Raw genomic sequence first — 27,686 nt, forward strand, 5'->3', positions numbered from 1 at the left:
TTCTGCCTTTACCACCTTCCACCCAGGCCCAGCAGAGGTGCTCTCCAATGTTCCCAGGTCCTCAGCTGCCATGAATCACTCAAAGAAGGTGAATTGCCCATCACATTCTGTGATTTTCTTTTCTTTTTTTTTTTTTTATGGTACCGGGGATTGAACTTGGGTCCTTGCACTTGTGAGGCAGGCAGTCAAACCACTGAGTTAAATCCCCAGCCCATTCATCACATTCTGTTGGCAGCCAGTAAAGGTTGATCTGAAGGAGGCTGGATTTCCCAAGATCCTGTATACAATCAATCTCAGAAATGTTTCACTGATCATATTTAGTATCAGGTGAAAATTACAAGGTATTTCATTGGTAAGAGCTGTGCCTGTGACCATATGGACTAAAGGTCTTTAACTTGTTTCTTCTAAAGAGGTTCAGGGATGTCATAAAGACAGCTTCAGCAATTCTGCAGAGGCTCTGGAGTTTGATCTAGTTGATGGAATATATGCAATTACTGAATAGGGGGAGAGGAACTTAGATATTAAAAAGAAAAATGATGGTGAGGGCTTGGAAGCATTGTATGAAATGATTATAATGGTTCCATCATCGGTCTTTGCCAAAATTCTAATATTCAGATAAACTGAAGAGTTTCTAGGAATCTTGTAGAGTTTATCAGCTTTTTAAAGATGGCTTGACACTTGAACTCTATTGTGTTGTAATATTAGTTATATTCCCACAGGACAGAAATGAGAGAGGGAGGGGGGAGGCTTAAATTGTCTGATTAAGTATATGCTCCCTTACTACAAGAAACTGGTGGAGACTGAGGAGCTGTCTGCCAAACCTGCTTATCACAGTCCCTACACCATTGCATTGGGCAGCTTGTCCTGGCAGTTTGGATGACTTGGTGACAGCGTTGTACCCAGCGACTTATTTTATTTATTGTATATGAGGTGTTTTCTTTTCTTGTTGTTGAAGTTTGATTCCTACTTTTAGTCTTTATTTTCAAAAATTAGAAAAGGAGTTAAGTTATTGCTTTTTAAAAACATATCTATATGTTCTCTATGAAAATTGAATCTGCACTGTGGAAGGCTGAGTGAGACAGGAAGTTTGCAAGTTCAAGCCCAGACTGGAAACTTTCAGGAAAACCCTATGTCTTAGTTACTTTTCTCTCCTTGCTGAGACAAAATACCTTATACCCAAAGTTAAATGGGGAAAGGTTTATTTGGCTTACAATTCATAGAAGTTTCAGTCCATAATTGGCTGGCTCCATGGCAGGATGCAGAGGGAAAATTCATGACAGCAGAAGACAGCAAAAGGAACAAGGGACTTTAACAATATCCTTCTGCCTCACTTATTCAGATTACTTAGGGCAGGTAGCACTCACACCCTTAATCCTAGTGCCCTTGGGCCTAGCCCCTCCATGAATCAGTCACACACTCTAGATTAAGCCACCTCTGAAAAAGCAGGAGGCTTTGGGGGGACATCTAACTACAAGCCATAACATCCTGTCTCCAAAATAAACAAGCAAACAAACAAAATAAGAATAAGTGAAACAAAAATCAATAAAAGGGCTGAAGATATAGATCAGTGCAAAGGCCCTGAGTTCAATTCTCAATATGAATAAATCAGCTAAAAATGTATTTGAAGTCTCCAGAATGTTGTCATTGTGGAGAAAGACAGACTCTCTTCTGCTCTGGCTGCCTCTGACCTTGTCACTCACTATCACCCTGGGATGTCTTGGCTGGGAGGTTAGATCACTATTCTGCACATTTGAGTCCAATTGACTAGGAAATACTCTCAACTCTTTTAGCTTCTGTTGTTATTGTTATTTGCTTTCCAATGTGTACTATATACCCACTTTTCTTTTTAAAATTTCCTATTACAGTAGAGGAAGATTTTATATTCTTATATTCTCTCTCATATCCCTATTTCTCTCTCTCCTAACATATGTTTCATAATTTCCAGCTAAATGACAATCAGTTTTTACTAGTTATGACAATGAAAAATTATGTTGGATGAATAATTAATACTTTTCATATATAGGTAAGGTTTCCTCCAACACATCTGTAAAATCTGACTAGATATTTCTATGTGATCAAATGTCTTATATGATATAATTGCTTTGTTCACTCAGCTGTTAATGGTTCCCTACCTGCCCACCTCATACACACATGATGTATTTATTTAGCCTACACTGGAAGGAAGATCACCACAACAGAGAAGACTACCTTGGTACTGTTATAGTATCTCAGAAAAGAGAATGTAGTGCAGGATATAGAACTTTGGAATTTAGTCTCAAGTGGTGTAAAGTTGGGAATTTTCTGTGCATGGACAATGTTAAGAGAAAAACATTGGTTAGAATAATGGGACAATACTATATTCTTGAAGAGAGTCCTGGTAAGAATAGTATTATTTGATAAATGAATGGCTCACTTGTTTCTTTTTTTAACTGAAGTACTGTTTGGCAAAATGAAAAATTATTTGCATAGATAAATTGGCTTCCAGGAATTTCTTAAAGAGTGACATTATTTATTAGTTTCCAGCCTTGTTACTTGGCAAAAAGAATAAAGTTATTTTGACAGAGGTCTTAGTTCTGACAACTAAGCTATGCAGACACATTTCTTTCTTCCTTCCTTTTGGCTTCCCCATTTTCCTTTCCTTCTTGGTCCCTCTTCCCTGTATTTTTTGTCCCAGTAAATGCTTTCATCCTAGGGTCCTTTTCTTTCCCTCTCCTAACAGAATTGCTCTCCCTGCTTGCAGCCTGGAGGAGACTTGGAATTTCCTTCATTACTTTCTGGTATTGGGCTTATCTGTTTGCTGGGGCTTTCTTTTAACAACCAATTCTAGTGGAGCATATTTTTCCTGAGGAAAAATATACAGGAGTTTAATTATTTTCTTCTTCATTTTTTTCTCTCTCTCCCCTCTTTCTCCCCACCTCTTTCCCAAAGCTTAAATGCCTAAAACTGTTTTCATTCCAACTTGGTGTTTGATTGCTAGATTGACTGGTATATAATTCTAAAGTAAAACCACATCTTTTGGAATTTTCCAGACAGTGTTCTATTATCTTTTAGGTCCCAGTGTTGCTTTTTAAAATTACAGTAATTTCTGGCTTATTTCTATAATGATGAACCTTGCTTGCAGTAGACCTCTTTTCAATCAATCTGGGCCACTAACTGACCTTTCAGTCTGATCCTTTATTCCCCAGAAATGTTTCTGAATTAGTCCTTTTCTAATTCACATTTTTTTTGCTTTCATTATTTTCTGGAATAGTCATATATCTGATAGATATGCAGTTTTTATTAAATACTCCTAATTCTTATCTTTATTATTTTCTTACTCTTTCTTTTTAATCGTTTTTTCAGATTTTTAAAGATATCTCCTGCTTCCAAATAATACTTAACATCACTAATGTTCTGTTGTTCCTACTCTTATTCTTTTTCTTTATAGAATAATGATACTTTTATTACCTTACTGAAATTTTAGTGTGGGTTCAAAGAAAAGAGGTATAACCAATTTTTAATTTGACATTGCATAACCAGAAGTTTATTTTTTTTTCTTAAATTCCTTTATTGGTACATTTTAGGTACACAATACATTTACATTTATCTTTGGGTGCTTGTACCTGTACATGATGTATCTTGGTTCTCATTTTTTCCCCATTAACTGTGCACCCTTCACCCTTAAACCCTTCCCTATTTACATACTTCATTTCCATTTTTTTCTTTTCTCATAATTTTTCCTTTCCATTCTTTCCTTTCCCCTTCCCCTCCCACCACCCCTACACCTTTGGACCTTTTCCTATTTCAAAGTATCAATTATTAGTTAATCCTTTTAGTCCTTATTTACTTTCTCAGTTTCTCACACTAGAGAAACTATTCAGTATTTACACATGTGAGTCTTATTTATTTCACTTTAGAGTATGGCCTCAATGTGCACCCATTTAGCTATAAATGACTCTAGTTTCTCATTCTTTATGGCTGAGTAGTACTCCATTTTATAAAAAAAAAAACCCTACATCTTCCTTATCCAGTTTCCAGTTGATGGGCACTTGGGCTGTTTCCAAGCTTTAGCTTACAAACTGTGCTGCAATAAATATGGGTACACATACATCTCCGTGGTATGATTTGTTTTAATTCTTTTGGGAAGATCCCCAGCAGAGAAATAGCTGGGTCAAATGACACCTCCAGCCCTAGTTCTTTCACATATCTCCACACTGATTTCCACAGTAGTTGCACCAGTCTACACTCCCACCAACAATGGAGAAGGGTTCCTTTTTCTCCACACCTCTGCCAGCATTTGTTATTGGTTGATTTCTTAATAGCAGCCATTCTTTCTGGGGTGAGTTGGAATCTCAGTGTTGTTTTCATCTGCATCTCTCAAATGACAAGTGATGTTGAACATTTTTCATATGTTTATTTGCTGCTTTTACTTCTTTGTCTGAGAAATATCTGTTCATTTCAAATGCCCATTTTTGAATTGGGTCTGAATTTAGGGGGTCTGATTTTTTTTCGATTCTTTATATATTCTAGATAGTAACCCTTTGTCTGAGTTACAGCTGCTAAAAACTTTTTCCCACATTGTAGGTTGTCAGTTAGCTCTGTTGGTGGTTTCTCTTGCAGTGCAAAAGCTTTTCAATAAGATGAAATCCCAGTTGTTGATTCTTTCTGCTAGTTCCCATGCTACTGAGGTTTTGTTCATAAAGTCTTTATGCCAATATCTTCAAGAGTTCTACCTAACTTACCTTCCAGCAAGTTTAGTGTTTCTGTCTTAATATTTACATCTTTAATCCACTTAGATTTCAGTTTAGTGAATGGTGATAAATATGGGTCTAGTTTTAATATCTGACAGGTTGAAATCCAGTTTTTCCAACACCATTTATTAAATAGGCTATCTTTCCTCCAATGATGGTGGTTGGCTCCTTTGTCAAAGATGGGGTGGCTGAGTATGTCTGAAGTTGTTTTTGCATCATCTAATATATTCCACTGATCCTCAGGTCTGTTTCTTTGCCAGTACCATGCTGTTTTTATCACAGTAGCTTTGTAGTATAGCTTCAAGTTGGGTATTGTGATACCCCAAGCCATGTCTTTGTTGCCCGGAATTGCTTTTGCTATTCTAGGTCTCTTCTGGTTCCAAATGAATTTTTGGATTGTTTTCTCTAGCTTTGTGAAGTATATTGTTGGAATTTCAATCAGCATTGCTTTAAGTCTATATAGCAGTTTTGGAAGTATGGCCATTTTCACTATATTGATTCCTCCTACCCAGGAACAAGGGATATCTTTCCATTTTCTTATATCCTCCTCGATCTCCTTTTTCAGGGTGCTGTAGTTTTCACCATAGAAGTCTTTTGCTTCCTTTGTTAGATTGATTCCTAGATATTTCATTTTTTTGGTTGCTATTGTAAAATGAATTGTTTCCCTAATTTCTCTCTCAATGAGTCTGCTCTTTGTGTATAAGAAGGCTATTGTTTTTTTGAGTGTTGACCTTATATCCAGCTACTCTACTGAATCTGTCAATTAAGTCCAGAAGTCTTTTCGTAGAGTTTTTTGCATCTTCTATGTAAAGAATCACATCATCAGCAAATAATGAGAGTTTAACTTCTTCCTTTCCTATCTTTATTCCTTTTATTTCTTTCTCTTTTCTAATTCCCGTGGCTAATGTTTCCAGAACTATATTGAACAGGAGTGATGATAGTGGGCATCCTTGTCTTGTTCCTGATTTTAGCATGAAAGTTTTCAGGTTTTGACCATTTAGTATGATGGTGGCTGTTGGTTTTTCATAGATAGCCTTAATCAGGTTGAGATAAAGACCTTCTATTCCAATTTTCTGTAGGGTTTTATCATGAATGGGTGTTGGATTTTGTTGAATGGCTTTTCTGCATCTATTGAGATGATCATATGGTTTTTGTCCTTGACTCTGTTAATATAGTGTATTACATTTATTGATTTACATATGTTGAACCATCCTTGCATCCCTGGGATAAATCTGACTTGGTCAGGGTGTATGATCTTCTTGATGACCCTCTGTATTCTGTTTGCCAGTATCTTGTTGAGGATTTTTGCATCTATGTTCATTAGGGAGATTGGCCTGTAGTTCTCTTTCTGGGTTGGGTCTTTCCCTGGTTTTGGAATCAAAGTAACAATTGCTTCGAGGAATGAATTTGGAAGTATTGCTTCCCTTTCAATTTCCTTGATGAATTAAAAGAGTAATGACATTAGTTCTTCTTTAAATGTCTTGTAGAATTCAGCAATGAAGCCATCAGGAGCTGGGCTTTTCTTTGTTAGTAAATTTTTTATGACACTTTCAATTTCACTCATTGTAATTGTGGTGTTTAGAATTTCTATATCCTCATTTAACTTTGGCAATTCATATGTATTTAAGAATCTGTCCATTTCTTCTGTGTTTTCCATTTTATTAGAGTACTGGTTCTCGAAGTAGGTATTGAGGATCCTCTGGATTTCTGCTGGTTCTGTTGTGACTTCCCCTTTTTCATTCTTAATTGCATGTATTTGCACCTTTTCTTTCCTTTTTTTGATAAGGTTGCCTAAAGGTTTATCGATTTTATTTATTCTTTCAAAAAAACCAACTCTTTGATACATTAATTTTTTTTATCATTCTCTTAGTCTCCATTGCATTGATTTCTGCTCTGATCTTTATAATTTCCTCTCTTGTGCAGGCTTTGGGTTTGTTATTATCTTCTTTTTCTAGGAGTTTGAGGTTCTGCTTTAGATTATTTATCTGAGTTCTCTCTGTTTTCCTAATATGGGAATTCACTTCTATGAATTTCCTGCATAGAACTGCTTTCATTGTGTCCCATAGATTCCTGTACATTGTACTGGCATTATCATTTACTTGTAGAAACTGTCTAATTTCTTCTTTAATTTCCTCTGTGACCAATTGGTTGGTCAGGAGGGTATTCTTCAATTTCCAGGTGTTTGTGGGAGTTTTGCAGTTTTTCATGTTATTGATCTCCAATTTTATTGCACTGTGGTCTGATAATATACAGGGTGTAACTTCAGTTCTTTTACATTTACTTAGACATGTCCTATGAGCTAGCATGTGGTCTATTCTGGAGAATGACGCATGTGCAGCTGAAAAGAATGTGTATTCTGATTTTGTGGGATGGAACACTCTGTAAACATCTATTAAGTCCATTTGTTCAATAGCTTTGTTCAGTTCTAGAATTTCCTTGTTAACTTTTTGTGTAGATGACCTGTCTATTTGTGATAGTGGGGTATTGAGGTCCCCCACTACAATTGAGTTAGTGTTTGTTTTTTCATGTCTATTAATATTTGTTTTGCATAGTTGGGGGCATTTATATTTGGTGCATATATATTTAGGATTGTCATCTGTTCCTCTTGGATTGTTCCCTTCACAAGGATGTAGTGACCATCTTTGTCTCTCTTAATTAGTTTTTGTTTGAACTCTACTTTGTCTGCAAATAATATTGCTACCCTTGCTTTTTTGTGGGTTCCTGTCATGTGGAGAACTGTTTTCCATCGTTTTACTTTCAGTCTATGAGTTTCTTTTTGAGTTTGGTGTGTTTCTTGTATACAGCATATTGTTGCATTTTCCTTTTTAATCTATTCTGCCAGTCTATTTCTTTTGATTGGTGAATTGAGGCCATTAACATTGAGGGTTATAATTGATAGATATTGATTTATCCTTGTCATGATCTTTTACTTCTGTTGGCTCTTTTATTTCTTATTTTTCCCCCCTTTCCCTTTAGTGTCTTACCTTGCTTGGTGGCTTCCCTCTGTTGGGCCTCATGGAGTTGTGACCTTCATTGCCTTTTTCTGGGATATTGTTTAGAATTGCTTGTAGTGCTGGTTTGGTGTTCATGGAATTTCTCAGGTGTTATTTTTCATGTGAGTATCTAATTTCCCCATCGATTTTGAAAGATAATTTTGCAGGATACAACAGCCTAGGTTGGAGGTTATTCTCTTTTAGGGCTTGAAATACTTCACTCCAGGCTCTCCTTGATTTGAGGTTTTGTGTTGAGTAGTCTGCTGTGATTCTGATGGGCTTTCCTTTGTAGGTGATTTGTTTCTTTTCTCTAACTGCTTGTAGGATTTTGTTTTTCTGTTGGGTTTCTGGGATCTTGACTATTATACGTCTAGATGTAGATTTTTTTTGATCATGGCTAGTTGGAATTCTATATGCCTCACTTATCTGTATGTCCAATTCTCTACCTCTGTCTGGGAAGTTTTCCACTATTACTTCTGTGAACAGTTTTTTTTATATCAATTGTGCTTTCTCCTGTTTTTTCATGGACTCCTATCAATCTTATGTTATTCTTCTTTGCATCGTCTAGCAGTTGTCTGGTTGATTTCTTGTGGTCCCTTACTATTTTTAAGAAATCGCTGTTTTCATCATCTCTAACTGTGATCCTGTCTTCTATATCTGATATTCTATCTTCAGATTCCCTTAATCTGCTGTGGATACTTGGAGTGGAGTTTTTGATCTCCTGAATATCTGTTTGAATCTTTTTCAAGGATTCCATTTCTTTCTTATGTTGGGCGATCATGGTTTCCATTTCTTTCTTATGCTGGGTATTCCTGGCTTCCAGCATGTTTCTGAGCTCATCTTTTTTTAAATCTGTTTCTGTTCTAGATCCTCTAATCATGTCTTTCACTCTGCTCACTATCTCTGTGGATATCTGGGAGATTATTTCTGCTTTGAATTTTTCTAGAGCCTCATTCATCTGTTTTGTTAGTTCCTGTGCTATCAGTTCAGGGTATCCAGGTGGTTGATTATCAGACTTTTGCACCTCATTTCCCCTAGAAATTGTCTTTTGTGGGGTGGAAGTCTAGGTTTGTAACTTGCTTAAATGCCTTCTCATTTTTGTTTTTGGTACTGTCCCTGGTTTAGTTCCTGGGTTGATATTATGATGTTGTTTATTGTAAGTATCTTTGTTGGTCTATTTAAAACCCTTATGGAATTATTACTTCTCAGAGGTGTCTACCAGATATAGCTGGTCTTTAGTTTTTGAGTCTCTAATGACTCTGAGGCTGTCTCATTTTCATTATACCAGAAAGGAAAACTGTTTAGATCAATCACGACATCTTAGCCCAAGTCATACAGGCAGCAACACCATAGAATCAAATACCTCTTAAAGAATGACAATTTGAGGTAGTTATTAAGCTATCACCTTTAAAAAATAAAGGGCCTCCTTCAAGATATGTCTCTGCTGTTGCAATACAGAATGTGGGCAGCAGTGTGCAGTTATAAGTCAATGAGTCTCAGTAAGCTAGTCCCAGACCCATGAGATTCAGGCAGATTTCTGGTTGCAAGTCCCAAGTTGAGCTCCCTGTGCTCCTGAGGGGCTGCACTCTGCAAGTTTCTACTGCAGGTTTCAGCTGCTTTTCCCCTGAAGAAAGTCCAGTTTCTGATGGGAGCTGATAATCCCTCCAACTTACCAATCATGGAGGTCTGGTGTGCCTTTATTGCAGAGGTTCCCTTCACTTTTCCAGTGGGCTTGTTTTCATCAGGGAGCCTGAGACAGGCACTCTCTCTGTTGTTCACTCCTGGAGCTCAGGACAATGGCTTTTGTCCCCCTGTGCCTCTTCAGTGTGTAACCAAGTAAGGCGGGGGAGGGGGGAGTATTGTTGGAGGTGCCCAGCTGTCAGCTGGTGGCCCTGCCCCCGGGGGGGGTGGTGGTCCTCCTCACCCTGTCCTGGTGGCTGGTGGAAAGCTGGTGGAGCAAGCGGGAGCAAGCAGTTCCTGGTCAGCCTGCAACAGCTGGGCCCCACTCGGCCCCGCCCACTCCATTAGGCCCAGCTGTCAGCTAGTGGGGCAGCGGGGTGGGGGCGTCCAACCAGAAGTTTATAACTTGCTAGTATGAGATTTTATGTTTTCGTTTACTTTTTAAAAAAAGAATGTGACAGGGGCGTGGCTGAGAGGCGGTGCTCCCACGGGGCTGTGCAGTGGTGCTGGGACATGGCAGCCATGACTCTGTGGCTCCCCAAGGCTGAGCGCAGTGGCCACAGACAAAGGAGCATGTCAGAGCTGAGGAGGGCCTGCTCCGAAGCCACCTGGAGGCCCCACACACAGCCCAGCCCACCCTGCGTGCCCTCTTGCATGCGCTCCAAGGCCGCCCGCTAGGCCAGCGCCCCCCCTCTTGGCCTGCAGGCCGGGCCTATAGCATGGAGCTCTCCCAGTGCCACTGCTGCTGCTCCTTCTATGGCTTGCGCTGTTCACCCTGCTGGGTGGAGGAGGTGGAGGAGTTGGAGGAGGCTGTGCCAAGATGGGCTGCAAGCAAGATGGATGGCCCTGAGGGAGCAGCAGGCAGAGGTGCCAGTCTAGGGCAAGGTGGTGTGCAGCAGCCTGGAGCTTGCGCAGGTCCTACTCCCAGACACGTTGCTCAACTGCACGGTCACCCTCCAATTCAGTTTGCAACTAAAACTGTGGAAAGAATTAAGTCCGTGAACCAATGTACTACTGTAATTATCAAGTTACCAAAACCTTAACTTTCCCACAGCAGACAGAAGCTGTGGTAGCAGCGTTTGAGCTCATCCGGCACCCTCTGTCTCAGTGACTTCTTTACTGCCACCAGGGCTGCTGGGCTCTACACCCTCCTTCAGCTTCTTGTTCTTGACCTTCAGGGACTGGAGTCATGGCTGAGAGGGGGCAACAATGAATGCCAGCCATGCACCTGAAGGTACTGGCCCCCCGATGAACACACCGGCTGCAGCGGGAGTCCATGGCACTCCTGCCACCACACACAGGTGCTCAGGCCTTGGCATCCAGTGGCCACCGGGCTCAGCTCTGAGGCACAGCTACAATTTCTAATGTGATATTGAAGAAAAATTGTAAGAGAAATCTTTGCCTTATTTCTGATCTCAGCAAGAAAGATTTGTGCCTCTCATCATGCACAGCAGCGATAGTATCCATCAATGTCTTGTAGATGTTCTTTTACAGGATACTACTGAGAATGTCCATTAATGGAATGTTGCTCCAAGAATGATGTAGGCAGGGTCAGCTGAAGAAGCCATGATGCAACCAGACTCATGATCCCTAATATCAAAGATATTTGAAGTCTTTATATTCTGAGATGGTTCCTTAGGCAGTGGTAATTGAAACAGGATGCTGATTTCTGTGAAGACATCAGGATCTGGGAGTGAGAGGAGGACAAGGAGCTGTGCTGCTTGACATCAGAGGGCCCCTGTGATGGAGGTGTGGAAGCCACACCAGCCCCATGCACAGGATCTTGCTATGTAGTTCGGGCTGGCCTTGGACACAGTATGTAGCTGAGACTGACTTCAAATGCATATCCTCAGTCTCCTGATGCTGGGATTACAAGCATCCTCCACCACATCTGGAAGTAGTTAACAATTTGCTGGCAACACATGACTTGATACTTTCTTCCTGATAAACTCTGGTGCTCCCAGCTGGCTGCACAGTCATGAAGGGTAAACAAGTGGTGCTTTGAAGGGGACTGTCCTGTACAAGCTATCTTCTTCAGTTTCACCTCTTTGCAGAGCCTGAAATTAAGATTTAAATAGCTCAATGTTGCTCATATCAGGTTGACCCTCACATGGAAGAAATTTGTTATACAGCTTTCTAGAGTAGGCCTAGGGACACCATAGCCACATAAAATCCTCAGATATACTTCACAGTGCAAAACAGCAAAAAACTGGAGGAGCAGAGCGCTGCCCCCCACAGTGCCGAGGAGGTGAGCTGCGTGGGTGCCAGCAGCACCACTCTCCCCGCACCCCAGTGTCTGCGCTGAGACAGTATTTGGGTCCACAGCACAGAGGCACAGGGGGTCATAAAGGACATTGTTCTGAGCTCCAGAAGATAGAGCAGAAATGAACAACAGAAAGAGGGCATCTCTCCAGCTCCTTGATGAAAAGGGAAGCCCATTGGAAAAGTGAAGAAAATTTCTGCAATGAAGGCACCCCAGACCACTGTAGTTGCACACTGAATCAGGCAGGATGGTGTGTGACTGCAGTCTCAGCACTCTGGACAGCTGAGAGAAGAAGGTCACATGGTGGAGTCCAGCCTGACCAATTTGGTGAGTTAGTGAGACCCTTACTGGGTATCTGAAGTAAAATGTCTGAGGATATAGTTCACTGAGGAGATGCGGAGTACAAGCCCCAGTAATGCAAAAGTGAAAAACTAACAGATGATAAATAGATAAAAGTATTCATAGATACTTAGATAAAAATAACTAAGTAGCCACTGATTTATTTAGCATGAAGAAAAAATGGCTGTCATGGGTGGAGACAGGGGGAGAGTCCCCACAGTCCTGGGCCTGACTCTCCTGATGATGCAGAAGGTTGTGGAAGAATCAGAAAGAGAACAAAAATGTAAAATCAAAGTTGTACTTTTATTCAGCAAGCACGCAAGAGTACAGCTGCCTTCTCTCAGAGAGATGGGCAGGGGTGCCTGAAACGGAGCCACCATTGCAGGGGGGCTCAAGATGCTGGTTTTATAATAGGGCCTATCCTGCATCTGGGCTGAGGGCACCCCTACTTGATTGGTTAATGATTAACTTAGCTCATTACTAGGGACAACAGGGAAGGGTCTTTTCAGGGGCCCTTTATATCTTAGGGCCAAAGTTCTTTTTCCTTTTGATCTTAGCAAACTAATCTTTGCAGGTTACAGCATGAAGAGGAGGTGAAACCTCAGCAGACTGTCAGCTTTTTATGAGTGATTAACCCTAGCTATCTGAACTCCTTTGTGGAGTGGCTCATCTCTCCCTGCCTAGGGGTCTCTATCCCTACAGGGCTATAGGCTTTTCTATTACATGGAGACTCAGGTTAAGGAACACTAAGACATGAGCTCACTTCCTTGGCAACATCTCCAAACAGAACTTGGAACCCTTGTTAATGGGTGTCACAATCTAGTAACAGCTGTGTTCCAAGCTCACTTGGCCAGAGACAGTCAATAGCGAACATGCTGAGCTGCTTCTCCACTTCAAGAGGCCACAGCCTCAGGACCCCAGGTAGAGAAAGTATCTGTGAAAGATTAAGAAGACAGCTGACTCCATCCAGATGCTTCATGACTGTCACAGATACCCCAGGGATGGTCTCCCCAGGAGTGACCACCAGTGACCTACCAAAAATCAAGGTACCCCAGTGAAGTCTCCCTAAGACCAAATACTAATGGCACAGAAACTGGGAAGAGCACAGGGCAAGTATCACCAGGCCCAGAAACACCCAGTAGCTCTGAGCAGGTCTCACCAGAGCCAGGCACAGAAAACCTAGACAGTCAAAGTCCGGGGCGGGGGGGAGACCCAAGTCATAGTCACCAGCCCCTGAGAGACACTGAGAAGCCTGGTGTACATCCATTCAGGCCTGGCCACCACTATTGGAAACAACTTCACAGAGAGCCTTGCAGAATGGCCAGTGTGGTCCCTGCAGGCAGTCAGGCCACTCTTGTTCTCTGAGCCCTGACTGTCTGTTTCCTTGGGAAGCCAACCTGTCTATGGTCCCTCCTTCTCAGGCACATCCACCACCCACACCTCTACCCAATTGGCCCTGATTTTGGGAAGAGACATCATGACAAGATCTCTTGAGAATTCCATCCACTTTGAGGGCCTGTGTGATAAAGATTGAGATGTGTGGTGTTTGGACAATAAACAGCTTTTCACCACAGACTGGTTAGACGAGGAAGGAGACCCATATACTGTGTCACCTCAGTTGGAGTTAGAAGAGGCCATTAGGCTTTCTGAGCTAAAGAAAGATTCTGAGGTCTTAATTCATTCATTGCCTTGTATACCAGAACATCCTAAAGTGCCTTGTCCAGGAGGAGAGAAATCCATCCACAACAAAGCTGCAAACCACTAGAGAAAGCTGTATTATGCAAATGGCCACACTTTTCAGGCCAAACACTTCAGCAGGCAAGCTCACTGTGCTGTCTGAACAGGGTGTGTAGGGGGACTTGGCCACCAGGTGTATAAGTGCACCAATTGCAAACTCTCAGTTCACAAGAAGTGCCACAAACTTGTCACAATTGAATGTGGGCAGCATTCTTTACCATCAGAGCCCATGGTGCCAGTCGATCCATCATCCATGGCTTCAGACCCTGCACACACAGCAATCCCACATAACCTTTCAACTAATGAAGCTTTAGAACAAATTGATGAAGACAATGAGGCAGGGAGCACCATGAAGGTGGCAAAGCTTCATCTGATCTAGTTCTTGAGGACTTTGACTTGCTCCCCATGATTGGCAGAGGAGTTATGGGAAAATACTGTTAGTCCAACTGAAAAAATCAGATTATATGTATGCCATGAAAGCAGTGAAAAAAGACCATTTCTACAGTCATTGGGTACAGAGAGAGAGGCACATTCTACAGAAGACATCCAATTGTCCCTTTCTAGTTGCACTTCATGCATGGTTCCAGACAGAAAGCAGACTGTTCCTTGTTCTAGACTATGTCAGTGGGGGAAGATCTACTGTTTCATGTGCAGCAACAAAGCACACTTCCTGAAGAACATGCCAGGTTTTACTCTGCAGAAATAAGTTTAGCAGTCAATTATCTTCATCATCAAGGAATAATTCACAGAAATTTAAAAATGGAAAATGTATTACTGGACTCAGAAGGGCACATTAAACTCACCGATTATTGGGCCGGGGATTTAGCTCAGTGGTTTTGTCACCTGTTGCACAAGCACAAGGACCCGAGTTTGATCCCCAGTACCAAAAAAAAAAAAAAAAAAAAACCTCACTGATTATTGCTTGAGTAAGGAAGGCTTACAGCCAGGAGACACAACCTGCACTTTCTGTGGCACTCCTCATTTTGTGGCTCCAGAAATTATAAGAGAGGAAGATTACAGTTTCAGTGCAGACTGGTGGGCTCTTGGAGTACTGATGTATATGATAATGATCGGGGAGTCTCCATTCCATCTTGATGAATGTCCTGATAACCCTTATGAAGACTCAATTGAGAATCTCTTCCAAGAAATTTTGGAGACATTTTCATACCTCGTTGTCTGTCTGTCCAAGGTGCAAGTATCCTAGAGGTTTTCTGAACAGGGACCCAAAAGAATGACTGGGTTGTCATCCTCACAGGGGCTTTGCTGATGTTCAGGAGCATCCATTCTTTCAAAATGTGGACTGGGACATGATGGAGCAAAAGCAGGTGGTGCCTCCATTTAAACCAAATATCTCTGAGGGATTCTGTTTGGACAACTTTGCTCCTGAATTTATTAACCAACCTGTCTGGCTCACCCCAGATGATAATGACATCTTGAGGAAGCTTGATGGATATGAATTTGCAGGTTTTGAGTATATCAATCATCTTATGATGTATGAAGAAGAAGGGGTCTGATCCTCATTTTTCAACTATGCATTTTGCTTATGTTGCCATTTAATGCTTGGAGAAACTTGTTACCAGTCTGGATAGAATTAGCCATTTCAGAGTTGTTTGGAAGCTAATTTTAATTTATTGTTTGAAGTTATATTTAGATGTAATACTTGATTCTTACAGTCTATAGTAGAGAATATGGAATTTTTTGTTCATAGATTAGATTTTTATGAACTGATTTAAATAACAATGAGGTTAACACTTGTTAACCACACTTGTATATACATTCCATTTGTTGAGTGGGACATAATGCCTAATATTTTTTCTTTTTACTTATGACTCAAGAAAACAACTTGTCTTTTCAGTAAAATATCTTATCTATGCTAGTTTCCCTCCAACCATATTACCTGTACCTTTTGGGCTCCGTTTATGTAGTCTTCAGGAAAATCCAAAGCATAGCAACAATTTTGAATTAAAATGCATATACTTGTATCTTTTTTATATGAAGAAAATACAATATACAACTGTAAGCTTTGGAGGGGTGATGGTTCTCATGAAATGGGGCATCTGAGGGTGGTTGAAGGATGGTTTCTTGAATGTTTACAAATTTTAGATTGTTCTAGATTTGAAACTAGATCATTAACAAATTAAATTAAACTAAGATTGTACCATTATAACTTATTTACATTTAGATGATGATGGTTACCTTTCAAATCCTTGGCATAAAAATGATACTAAAACAGAAGGATGATATATACCATCCTAATTTTAGTTAACAATCTAATTTTGAATTCAGAATGATTTAGATTTGTAAACATTTAATAAATTGTCTTCTAATCTTTTTTGGATGCCCCATTTCATGAGAAGTATTACTTTTCCAAAGCTTGTAGTCATGTATTATCTTTTCTTCATATAATTTAGTTTGAAACTAATGAAAACATCAGAGAAAAATGTTTATAGATATACACGTGTTCATTTCCAAGGCATGTATGTTTCTCTTAATGCCTGGAACTTGTTTTAAAACAAAAACAGTATTCACAACATAAACTTATAGAGAATTCTAACATGTCAGAAATATGTTTAGGATCTTGGTTTTAAGTGTTGCTCTTTTCCATTGGGAATTTCAGAATATAGAATAATCACCCAGGGTGTGTGTTTACCATGTTTATTACTGAATCCACATTAGAATTCTTTTGGGCTTTTGAACCTCATTTTGAGAAACACTTTCTTCAAGATACTCTTTTGTCCTCCAGTTAAATAGCAGAAAGTGTGTTCATGGTATAATATTGTAAGATGTTACAAGCAGAAATTTACAACTTTATGAACATTTTTGAACAAATTTTACATGAATGACTTCATTAGATACCTTCCTTGTTCCCCTTAACAAAATCTTATCAGTTTTCTGCCAATGATATCCAAATGATGAGCATTTTTCTTTGTTGAGGTTTTTGTCATTATTCAGGGTGGTCTTTTGCTTTTCAATTTTTTAAGTAATAAGATTAACTGTATATTTTGTAGAGAACTGCATTACAAATATATTTTCAACTATTTTTGTAGTATTTAAGTGTTATGTCAGTTCTTTTCATGTCATATAGAAATTGTCTCAAAATACTCTTTAGGGGAATAAATCAGTTTATAGTTGGAATGGTTGACATTCTGGTGTTCTAAAAAAAATTTATTTTGCATAATCCTATAATCAGATCATTTTGTGCATATGTAGCTTGGGTTAAATTTCAAGTATTGTGTTCAGCACTGGTATATTTACTGTATACATTTGTTTTCATTTTTGTCATGTAGGACACTGACTTGATCATCATAATATAATCTGTGTTTTGTTCTTCTTTTTTCATGTTACAGCCTTTAAATAAAAAATTTAATATGAATTCAAAACAACCCCCCCCCCCCAAAAAAACCAAATCCTTAACTTATATTTTGACCTTAACATGTAGCAAGTACAGAAATTTGGAAACTTTTGATCATTATAAGGTCCATATTTTACCATGTACAAAATTTTGATATAATTATCATTATATTAAAAAATAGTAATGTGTCTGTTAAAAAAAAGAATGTGACATAATCCTAAAAGCCACAAGTTTTCCTATTATATTGATTTTTAAAACTCATTTTAAAAGAAACAATTAACTGTTTTTCTCTTTTCTGATTCATTCTTGTCCAAATTTCATATGCTTGATTTTCTTAACATATAAAAAATTGATTGTTTAGTTGTTTTTCCAATTTATACTTTTTTTATTAGGACATATTTAAACCTTAAAAGTTTAGCTGAATATAATGTTAATGTTTACCATAAAATTTTATGCATAATTTTCTTGAGCCTAGAAAAATGATAGCCCAGAGTATGAAATTTTGACATGAGCTGGTAACAGTGAGATAGGATAGAAGAAATAAAGGTAATAAGGAAAGAAGAAAATCAAGATTTAAAAAATTATACATTAAGAAAAACTGCAGCTTCAGAACAGACACCCAGTTTATTTACTTTTTTATTATTCATTAAGTTTATTGGTACATTTTAGGTATACATTATGATCACATTCATCATTGGGAATTTGTACCTCTTTTCTCATGTTTTTCTTTCCCTTCTTTCTTTTTCCCCAAGCCACCTCCCCAGTTCCCTTTCCTCTTTTGACATTTTCTTCTATTTCACATTATCTATGATACATTTTGGTCCTCATTTACAATTTCAGTTTCTCTCACCAAGAGATGATATTCAGTATTTACAATGTGTTTCCTATTTATTTCACTTAAGATTATAGTCTCAAGCTGCATGCATTTAGCTATAAATGACTTAAGTTTGTCTTTCTTTATGGCTGAGTAGTATTCCATTTTATAAAAAGAACCACATTTTATTTATCCAATGATGGGGATTTGGGCTGTTTCCAAGGTTAAGCTATTACAAACTGTGCTGCTATAAACATGGGTGTACATATATCCCTGTGGTACAATGCTTTAAATTCTTTTGGGAAGATACCAAGAAAGGAAATATCTGGATCAAATGAAACCTCTAGTTTTAGGATTTTTTTTTTATAGGAATCTCTACACTGATTTGCACAGTGGTTGCACCAGTCTACATTCTCACCAACAGTGGAGTGGAAGATAGATTAGGCAGAATTCTGGAAGAAATTGGCATAGGAAAAGACTTTATGAAGAAAACATTGGTTTCATGGGAAGTGGCAAAAAGAATAAAAAACTAGGACCTTATCATATTAAAAAGCTTTTATACAGCAAGCAAAATCACAACAGAGTGAACAGACAAACCACAATGTGGGAAAAAATTTTACCAGCTGTTCCTCAGACAAAGGACTATGATCTAGAATATATAAAGAACTCAAAATAATCAGACCCCCTCAAATAGAAAGACCCAATCCAAAAATGGGCACCTGAAAGGAATAGACTTTTCTCAGATGAAGAAGGAAAAACAGCAAGTATACATATGAAGAAATGTACATCACTGGTCATTCAAGAGATGCATACACACAATGCCACGAGTCCATCTCATTCCAGAAAGAATGGTTGCTCACAAGAAATCAACCAAAAACAAATGGTGGAGAGGCTGTGGGAAGAAAGGGAGCCTTCACTGTTGGTGGAAGTTTGTTTACTTTTTTATTCTCACATAACAGCAAAGCTTGGCAATACTCTTTCAGGGGCAAAGAGGTCTGCCTATTCCCCTTTACTTGCAAATGGCCCTCTCTCACCCATGAATTTTGGGATTTCCCCTAGAAATATACCATTATCTCACTAGGGCTGGGCCATCCTCTCCCATCACTAAGATTAAGACTTTAAATTATTGAATTCCACAGATATCCACCCAAAACACATAAAAGACCCCAAGTTCTCAATCCCATATGTCATTTCTTAAAGTATGGCAGGTTTTTTGTTTTGTTTTGTTTTTTGCAGCACCAGGGATTGAAATCAGGACCTTGTGCTTGTGAGGCAGGTGCAGTGCCACTGAGCTAAATCACTGGCTACCATACCTCATTTCTTTGAGCATTTTCACTCTGCTCATGAGTTCATCATGTGTCACCCTCTAATAAATCCTTCTCATGTCTTTTTTACAGATGAAAATTCCATTTCTGTGATGGGAGTCAATGAACCTGCAAACATTTTCAAAGGGTTGGCTAAGTTCCTTATTTTGACATAGAAGAAGTATAACTCCCAACCTGCTAAATGTCAGATATTTTGAGACTCTGTCCCTGAAATTTAAGAATGAGTTCCAAAGGACAAAGGAAGTTAAGAGTAGAAAATGATTTATTAGGAAATATGAATAGCTCCTGAGAGACAGGAGGGGTCCCAACTGGGTTGCCACTGAGGTCATTTTGATGCAGGGAAAAATATAACTCCCAGCCTGCTGGATGTCAGATACATGAGTTTATGTCCCCTGAAATCAAATAATGAATTTTAAATAAAAACAGAAGTTGAGGGCATGAAAGATTTATTGAGAGAGAGAGCTCCCGAGAGAAAAGAAGAGACCCAAAAGTGGGTTCCCACTGTAGGGACAGGGGCTGAAGGTAAGAAAAAGATAGGATGAAGGCCTCATTGACCTTTGTTAAAAGTTAATGGAGGCCTAGGACTAGAGCTGCCTCCAATGAGAGGAGGTGAACATTCTGGGCCATACATACCACCTCCCATAGTGCCTAACAGGTGAGACTTCCAGGCCTCTGTACCTCTACCCCCAGCACTGAGGAGGTGAGCCACATGGGCACCAACAACACACACCCCTCGCACCTTGAGTGAAATGAAAAGACATGTAAACAAGTCTCAAAACCAGACTTCCAGATCACCTAAAGCAACCCCAAAGGGAAATGAGATGGAACACTCTGCTACTCAACCACCTGGACTCCCTGAACTGGCAACAAAAGAGGATCTGGAAAAAATAAAATCAGAAATAATTTCTCAGATAACAGCAGAGATTGTACCCATAGTGCAAGACATGATTAATAAATCTAGAGAGGACACAGATTAAAAAAAATACAGGATCTGAGGAAAATGATGGAATCCCAACATAGGAAACAAATAGAATCCATAAAAGAGATGCAAACAGATTTCCAGGAGATTAAAAACTCCATTGAATCTTTATGCAGCAGAATGAGCCAATGTGAAGACAGGATTTCAGATATAGAAGATAAGATTGCAATTAGTGACCAGGAAAAGAAAAATTTCTTTAAAATAGTAAGAGATCACAAGAAATCCATCTAGCAGCTGCTAGATGATGCAAAGAAGAATAACATAAGACTAATCAGAGTCAAGGAAGAAACAGGAGAGAGTGCAGATGACCTAAAAAAGAAACTGTTGACAGAAGTGATGGGAGAAAACTTTCCAAGCAGGGGAAAAGAACTTGACATACAGATAAGTGAGGCATATAGGACTCCAAATAGCCTTGATCAAAAAAATCTACACATAGGCATATAATAGTTAAGATTCCAGAAATCCAATAGAAGAACAAAATTCTACAAGCAATTAGAGAAAAGAAATAAATCACATACAAAGGAAAGCCCATCAGAATCACAGCAGACTTCTCAACGCAAACCATCAAGGCAAGAAGAGCTTGTAGTGATGTATTTCAAGCCCTAAAGGAAAACAGCCTCCAACCCAGATTGATATACTGTGCAAAACTATCTTTCAAAATTGATAGAGAAATTAGATACCTTCATGACAAAGAACACCTTAGGAACTTCACGAATACCAAACCTCACTTCTAAAAATTTTAAACAATGTCCTAGGAAAAGACAATGAAGATCACAACCCCAGGAAACCGACCAGAATGAATCCATTGGGCATGATAAGAAATTAAATGCAAAGGGGAAGAATCCATCCAAAAGAAAAAGTCATGACAATGATAAGTCAATACATATCAGTTATAACCATCAATGTTAATGGCCTCAATTCACCAATCAAAAGAAATATACTGGCAGAGTGGGTCAAGAAGCAAGATCCAACAATATGCTGAATACAAGAAACTCACTTAATTCAAAAAGAAACTCATAGATTGAAAGTTGAAGGGTGGAAAACAATACTCCATGTGACATGAACCCCCCCAAAAGCAGGACTAGCTATCTATCCCCTTTGCAGATGAAGTGGATTTCAAACCAACACTGATTAAGAGAGACAAAGAAGGACACTAAATCCTTGTAAAGGGAACAATCCAAGAGGAAGTGATGACAATCATAAACATATGTGGATGAAACACTAGTGTGCCCAACTGTATAAAACAAATACTAACAGACATGAAAAATCAAGTAAGCACTAATACAATAGCTAGTGGGGAATCTCAATAACCCACTGTCACAAAGAGATAGATCAACTGGACAAAAAATAAAAAAAGTATTAGAACTCAATCAAAATCTTTAACAAATGAACTTAACAGATGTTTCCAGAGTGTTCCAACCCACAAAATCAGAATACACATTCTTTTCAGCTGCACAAGGGTGGTACTCCAAAATAGACCACATACTTGCTCATAGAACATGTTTAAGTAAATGCAAAGGACTTGAAGTTATCCCCTGTATATTATCAGACCATAGTGCAATGTAATTGGGGATCAATAACAAAAGAAACTTCAAGAATTTCCAAAACACATGGAAATTGAACAAAACACTTCTGAATAACCAGGGGGTCACAGATGAAACTAAAGAAGAAATCAGACAGTTCCTACAACTAAATGACAATAACAATACAACATACTGGAATCTATGCGACACAAAGAAAACAGCCTTACAAAGGAAATTCATGTCAGTGAATACTCATATTAGGAAAACAGAGTAAGCCAATTTGTAAGCCAAAAAAATCTGATGGTGTACCTCAAGCTTCTAGAAAAAGAAGAGCAGGACAAACCCAAAGCTCCTACAAGGGAGGAAATTATAAAGATCAGAGCAGAAATCAATGAAATGGAGACTAAGAGAATGATAGAAAAAAAATCAATGAAGCCAAGAGTTGGTTCTTCAAAAGAATAAACAAAATTGAAAAACTTTTAGCCAACCTTATCAGAAAAAGGAAAGAAAGGGCCAAAATCCATGCAATTAGGAATGAAAAGGATGAAATTACAATGGACCCAGCAGAAATCAAGAGGATCATCAATACCTACTTTGAGAACCTATACGCCAATAAGATGGAAAACACAGAAAAAATGGACAGATCCTTAGATAAGTATGAATTACCAAAGATGAATGAGGAAGATCTGAAAATTCTAAACAACCCAATATCAATCAATGAAATTGAAAATGTAACTAAAAACTTAAGAAAAGCCCAGGTACTGATGGCTTCACCTCTGAATTCTACAAAACACTTAGACAGGAATTACTGCCACTACTTTTTAAACTCTTCAATGAAATTAAAAGGGAAGCAATACTCCCAATACTCCCAAATACTCCCTTGATCCCCAAAGCAGAGAAAGACCCAACTGAAAAAGAGAACTATAGTCCAATCTCACTAATGAACATAGATGCAAAAATCCTCATAAAATACCGGCAAACAGGATGCAAAAGATCAAGAAGATCGTATACCCTGACCAAGTGGGATTCATTGCAGGGATGCAGGAATGGTTCAACATACACAAAACAATCAATGTAATACACTACATCAATAGAGCCAAGGACAGAAACCATAAGATCATCTCAATAAATGCAGAAAAACATTAGACAAAATCTAACATGCATTTATGATAAAAACCCCACAAAAAATTGAAATAAACAGTCTCTACCTCAATCTGATAAAAGTCACCTATCAAAAACCAACAGCCAATATCATACTAAATGGTCAAAAACTGAAATCCTTCATGCTAAAATCAGGTACAAGATAAGGATGTCCACTGTCACCATCCCTGCTCAATATAGTTTTGGAAACATTAGCCAGAACAATTAGACAAGTAAAAGAAACCAACGGAATAAAGACAGGAAATGGAGTCAAATTGTCCTTATTTTTAGATAACATGATACTCTATATAGAAGACCCTCAAAACTCCATCAAACGTCTTCTAGACTTAAAACCCAATTCAGTAAAGTAGCCGGATACAAGGTCGACACACGAAAATCAATAGTTTTCCTCTACACGAACAACAGCCTCACTCAGAGAGAAATGGGGCAAACAATTCCTTCCACAATCCAAAAAACTGAAATAGCTAGGAATCACCCTAACAAAAGAAATCAAAACCTCTTCTCAGAAAAACTATAGCACTATGGAAAGAGAGATAGAAGATAATATCAGAAAATGGAAAGATATCCCCTGTTCCTGGGTAGGAAGGATCAACATATTGAAAATGGTCATATTTCCAAAACTGCAATATAGGATCAACACAATCCCAATTGAAATTCCAGCAGAATACTTCATAGACCTTGAGCAAACAATCCAAAAATTCATTTGGAACCGGAACAGAACTAGAGTATCAAAAGCAATTCTAGGCAATAGAGACATGGCAGGGGGTATCACAACCCCCAACTTGAAACTATGCTACAAAGCTACTGTGATAAAAACAGCGTGGTACTAGCAAAGAAACAGACCTGAAGACCAGAGTAACAGATTAGAAGATGCAGAAACACCTCCAGACACACTCAGCCACCTCATCTTTGACAAATGAGTCAAACACCCTCATGGGAGGAAAGACAGCCTCTTTAATAAGTGCTGCTGGAGAAATTGGGTTTCAACTTGCCAAAGATTAAAACTAGACCTATGTCTCTCACATGCACTAACCTAAAATCAAAGTGGATGAAAGATCTAAATATTAAAACAGAAATGCTGAACCAGCTGGAACAGAGGTTAAGTCGAACCCTTGAAGACATTGGTGTAGGAAAAGATTTTATGAACAAAATCTCAGTTTCCTGTGAACTAGCCAAGCAATTAACAAGTGGAATCTCTCCTTATTAAAAAGCTTTTGCACAGCAAGGGGAACCACCAACAGTGTGAAGAGACAACCCACAATGTAGGAAAAAATTTTCACCTGCTGTTCCTTAGACAAAGGTCTCCTATCTAGAAAGAACTAAAAAAAAAAAAAAAATCAAAACTCCCAAATTTAAAGACACAGTCCAAAAATGGGTACCTGAAATGAACAGACATTTCTCAGACAAAGAAGTAGAAATAGCAAATAAACATATGAAAAAATGTTCAACATCACTGGTCATTTGAGTGATGCAAATAAAAACCAGGCTGAGATTCCACCTCACCCCAGAAAGAATGGCTGCTATCATGAAATCAACCAATAACAAATGCCAGCAGGGCTGTGGGGAAAGAGGAACACTGCTCCACTGCTGGTGGGAGTTTAGACTGATGCAAGCACTGTGGAAATCAGTACGGAGATACCTCAAAGAACTAGGACTGGAAGTCCCATTTGACCTAGCTATTCTCCTGCTGGGTGTCTTTCCCAGACAATTAAAAGTATCATACCACAGTGATATATGTGCACCCATGTTTACAGCAGCACAATTTGTCATAGCTAAAACTGGAAGCAGCCCAATTGTCCATCAACTAGAGACTGGATAATGGAAATGTGGTTTTCTTTTATAAAATGGAGTACTACTCAGCCATAAAAAATGAGAAATTAGAGACATTTATAGCTAAATGGTTGCACATTGAGGTGGTACTCTTAATTAAAATAAATAAGATACACATGAGTAAATACTGAATAGTTTCTCTAGTGTGAGAAACTGAAAGTGTAAAAAAGGCCTAAAAGATATAATAGATAATGTGAAATAGGAAGAAAAGGGGCAAAGGGGTAAGGAGAAGTGGAATGGGTAGGGGAAAGGAAATCGAATTAATATGAGAAAATGAAAAAAATGAAAACAAAGTCTTTGTAAATAGGGAGAGGTGGAGGGTTTGAAGGGAGGGCAGGGAAATGGGGAAAAATAAGAACCAAGAGAGATTATGTAAAGGTACAAATTTCCAATGATGAATGTCATTATACTGTATACCTAAAATGTACCAATAAAATTAATTTTAAAAATAAAGAAAAAAAAAACCTTTCTCCAAAAAATGTTAATTGAGAAACTTACTAAGGGCTAGAGGTAGCTTCTACCTCTGCTGATTAGATAATTAATTAGAGCAATTAGAAAGTAAAGGCAAAGAAAGTAGCCTCAGGAACAGGTTTGGGTGATTAACACAAAAATCATACAGTTCCCTTTTATGTAATCTTTAAGGCTAAAGTAGCTGTCATAAGCCCCCCCCCACCATAATCTTACCCTCTACCAAAGGACAGGGAAAGGTCATATGAGAGAAGAAATCCAAGGGATGACCAAAGACAGCCAGGGAGCCGATCAGTTTCCGAGAGCCTACCTGGGGAGAAGGAGCTCAATAAAAGGAGCTGGAGAAGAAGAATCCAGGGAGTACCTCACTTTGGAATGCTCCCCACTCCCCACTCACCCAGAGTAGCTGTCTGCTTCTCTCTCTCTCTCTCTCTCTCTCCCTACCTCCAAATAAATTGTCTTATTTTATTTTAAAGTCTGCTTCTTTAGTTCTTTTGCTGATGCTGGGTTTAGGATTATGGGAGTTGCATGTTCCAACAGAGCAGTGGCATGGTGTGGCATGGCACAGAGTGGGGCACAATCCTCCTCAGACATTACATCACTGAGGTCACTTCTATAAGAATGTTTTATAGAGAAAAGTCATAAGGTGGGTACAAAACCATGAGGTGAGTACATCTTGGATCAAACTATAATCAACCAACAAGATTACAAATATAGGTGCTTAGCTACTATTGACTCAGTAGAGAAGTGGAGCTTGTAGCAAGGGTACATAGCTGACAACATTAACCATGGTTTATCCATGACTTCTAAAATAGGAACTTTTGAGGAAGGGATGGGTTAGGGTAGTGTCCTGCACAGGTGTCTGATGTACATCTGGATTTAATGCACTGGGTGGTACCAATTACAGTTTAGTCTCAAATTTCCCTTAAGCTCTTAGGGAAGTCTGTAAATCTGGCCATTGTGATTTTAATCTCAAGTCCTTGTCTTCTTATGTGCCTCTAGCCACAATTCTGATGTCTTCACCTTTCACTGAATTCCTCAAAAGTCCAACCCAGTTTTACTGCCTATGAATTTCTATCTAATTTAGCTGCCTATAATAATTTCAGCCCCAGGGACCTTCAGACCCAGCTCAGTGACATAAATTTTAGAACTATGGTTTGTTGGACATGCCCACATCTCTCTCTCTCAAAATAATTTTTGATCCTCTTTCCTAAAACATAGGGCGGGATTTTCTCTCAAGTTCTCTGTTACTCAATTTCATTAATCTAGGAAGATAATACTCCTACAGTGAAGCAAGAGACTGAAAATCAAACACCACATCTAGAGCCCAGAGAAATTTTGCCCCAGGTCATTGATCTTCACATTCATTTATTTCTCCTCAAAATTGTTTACTACCCTCTACCATGGCCTATGATCCACATGTCTCCCTCCTCTAGGAGAGGATATGGAACTTCACCCACCTGGCCCTGCTTTGAGCTTCCATATTTTGTGCACAGGCTCCCTGGGTCTATGCATATTAACATATTTTGTCTGATTTTTCTCCTATTGATCTATCTGTTGTCATATTTTTAAAAAATAATTAAAACTTCAGAAAGGGTGAATGTCCCTATAGTTTGATGTAGTCAGCTGGATTGAATTCACTCTGCCTATATAGGAAGCTCTACCAAAAGACCTCAGAAACTAACAGAACCCTACAGAAAGGAAACAAGAAACTTATCAGTCCCTGCAGCCTCTGCTTTTGGAATATAGTAAAATGAGTGGTAAAAGTCTGCCTTTGCCTTTCACTTTCCAAATTCAGATTGACAGGAGAAAAATACTTATTAAAAATAGTTCTTTGAATTTATGACTCTTGTAGATTTGTTTGGCTATTGATCTTCAGCTCTCCAGATATAATCTTTGGTTTCCTCACCTCTGTCCTTTATGTGACTTGTCATAAAGAGGAAATTTTAGTAAGATTTCTCATTTGTCTTCATTTTTTATTTGTTTGTTTGGTTTTGTTTTTAATAGAGATTGAACCTAGGGCCTTCACATTGAACAATATCCCTAGACATTTTTCTTTGGAGATGAATTTCACTAAGTTGCTAGGCTGAGCAGCTCTCTGTGGCATCTGATCTATTTTTATTTTTCTATGTCTTGTGGGAGCTCCCAAGAAGTTCTACATAAGGAGTCACAGTGTTGCCCTCAGATCTTGTAATTGAGAAGTCCCACTCATTTTCCCAGGCAGCTTTGCCAGCTCTACCTCCTATATCTGGGTTGGTTGGTCAGTGTGATCTCAGAGCTGGAACAATGGCTTGACTCTGAGCAAGTTTGGGGCACCTGGAGGCTAATGATGCTCTTGCCATGAGATATAAGGCTCTGAGGGAACTGGGGTGACATGGCATGTGCTGGTTGGCATTTTGTTACCACTGCCCTTGGATGTAATGCTGCTTTTTAAGAGTTTGCAATTGAAGAATTTCTCCTTCCTCCACAGCCAGAGTTAATCATGCTAGTGT

The 27,686-nt window shown here is 38.8% G+C and overlaps 1 protein-coding gene across 2 annotated transcripts in view; it reads left to right on the forward strand.

Annotated features, from left to right (window-relative positions):
- Positions 1-12,851: 12,851 nt before the first annotated feature.
- Positions 12,852-27,686, forward strand: part of LOC110345671 (endogenous retrovirus group K member 10 Gag polyprotein-like) — a 38,146-nt gene continuing 23,311 nt past the window's right edge. For both annotated transcript variants that reach the window (XR_015453491.1, XM_087217362.1), the window contains exon 1: positions 12,852-13,051. The gene's annotated coding sequence lies outside the window, so the exon portion shown is untranslated. The remainder of the gene's footprint in view (positions 13,052-27,686) is intronic.

The sequence above is a fragment of the Heterocephalus glaber genome, unplaced genomic scaffold (assembly GCF_053883595.1).
Source record: "Heterocephalus glaber isolate CG9 unplaced genomic scaffold, H.glaber_assembly_v1.0 deba00001461, whole genome shotgun sequence".
Taxonomy (NCBI): domain Eukaryota; kingdom Metazoa; phylum Chordata; class Mammalia; order Rodentia; family Bathyergidae; genus Heterocephalus; species Heterocephalus glaber.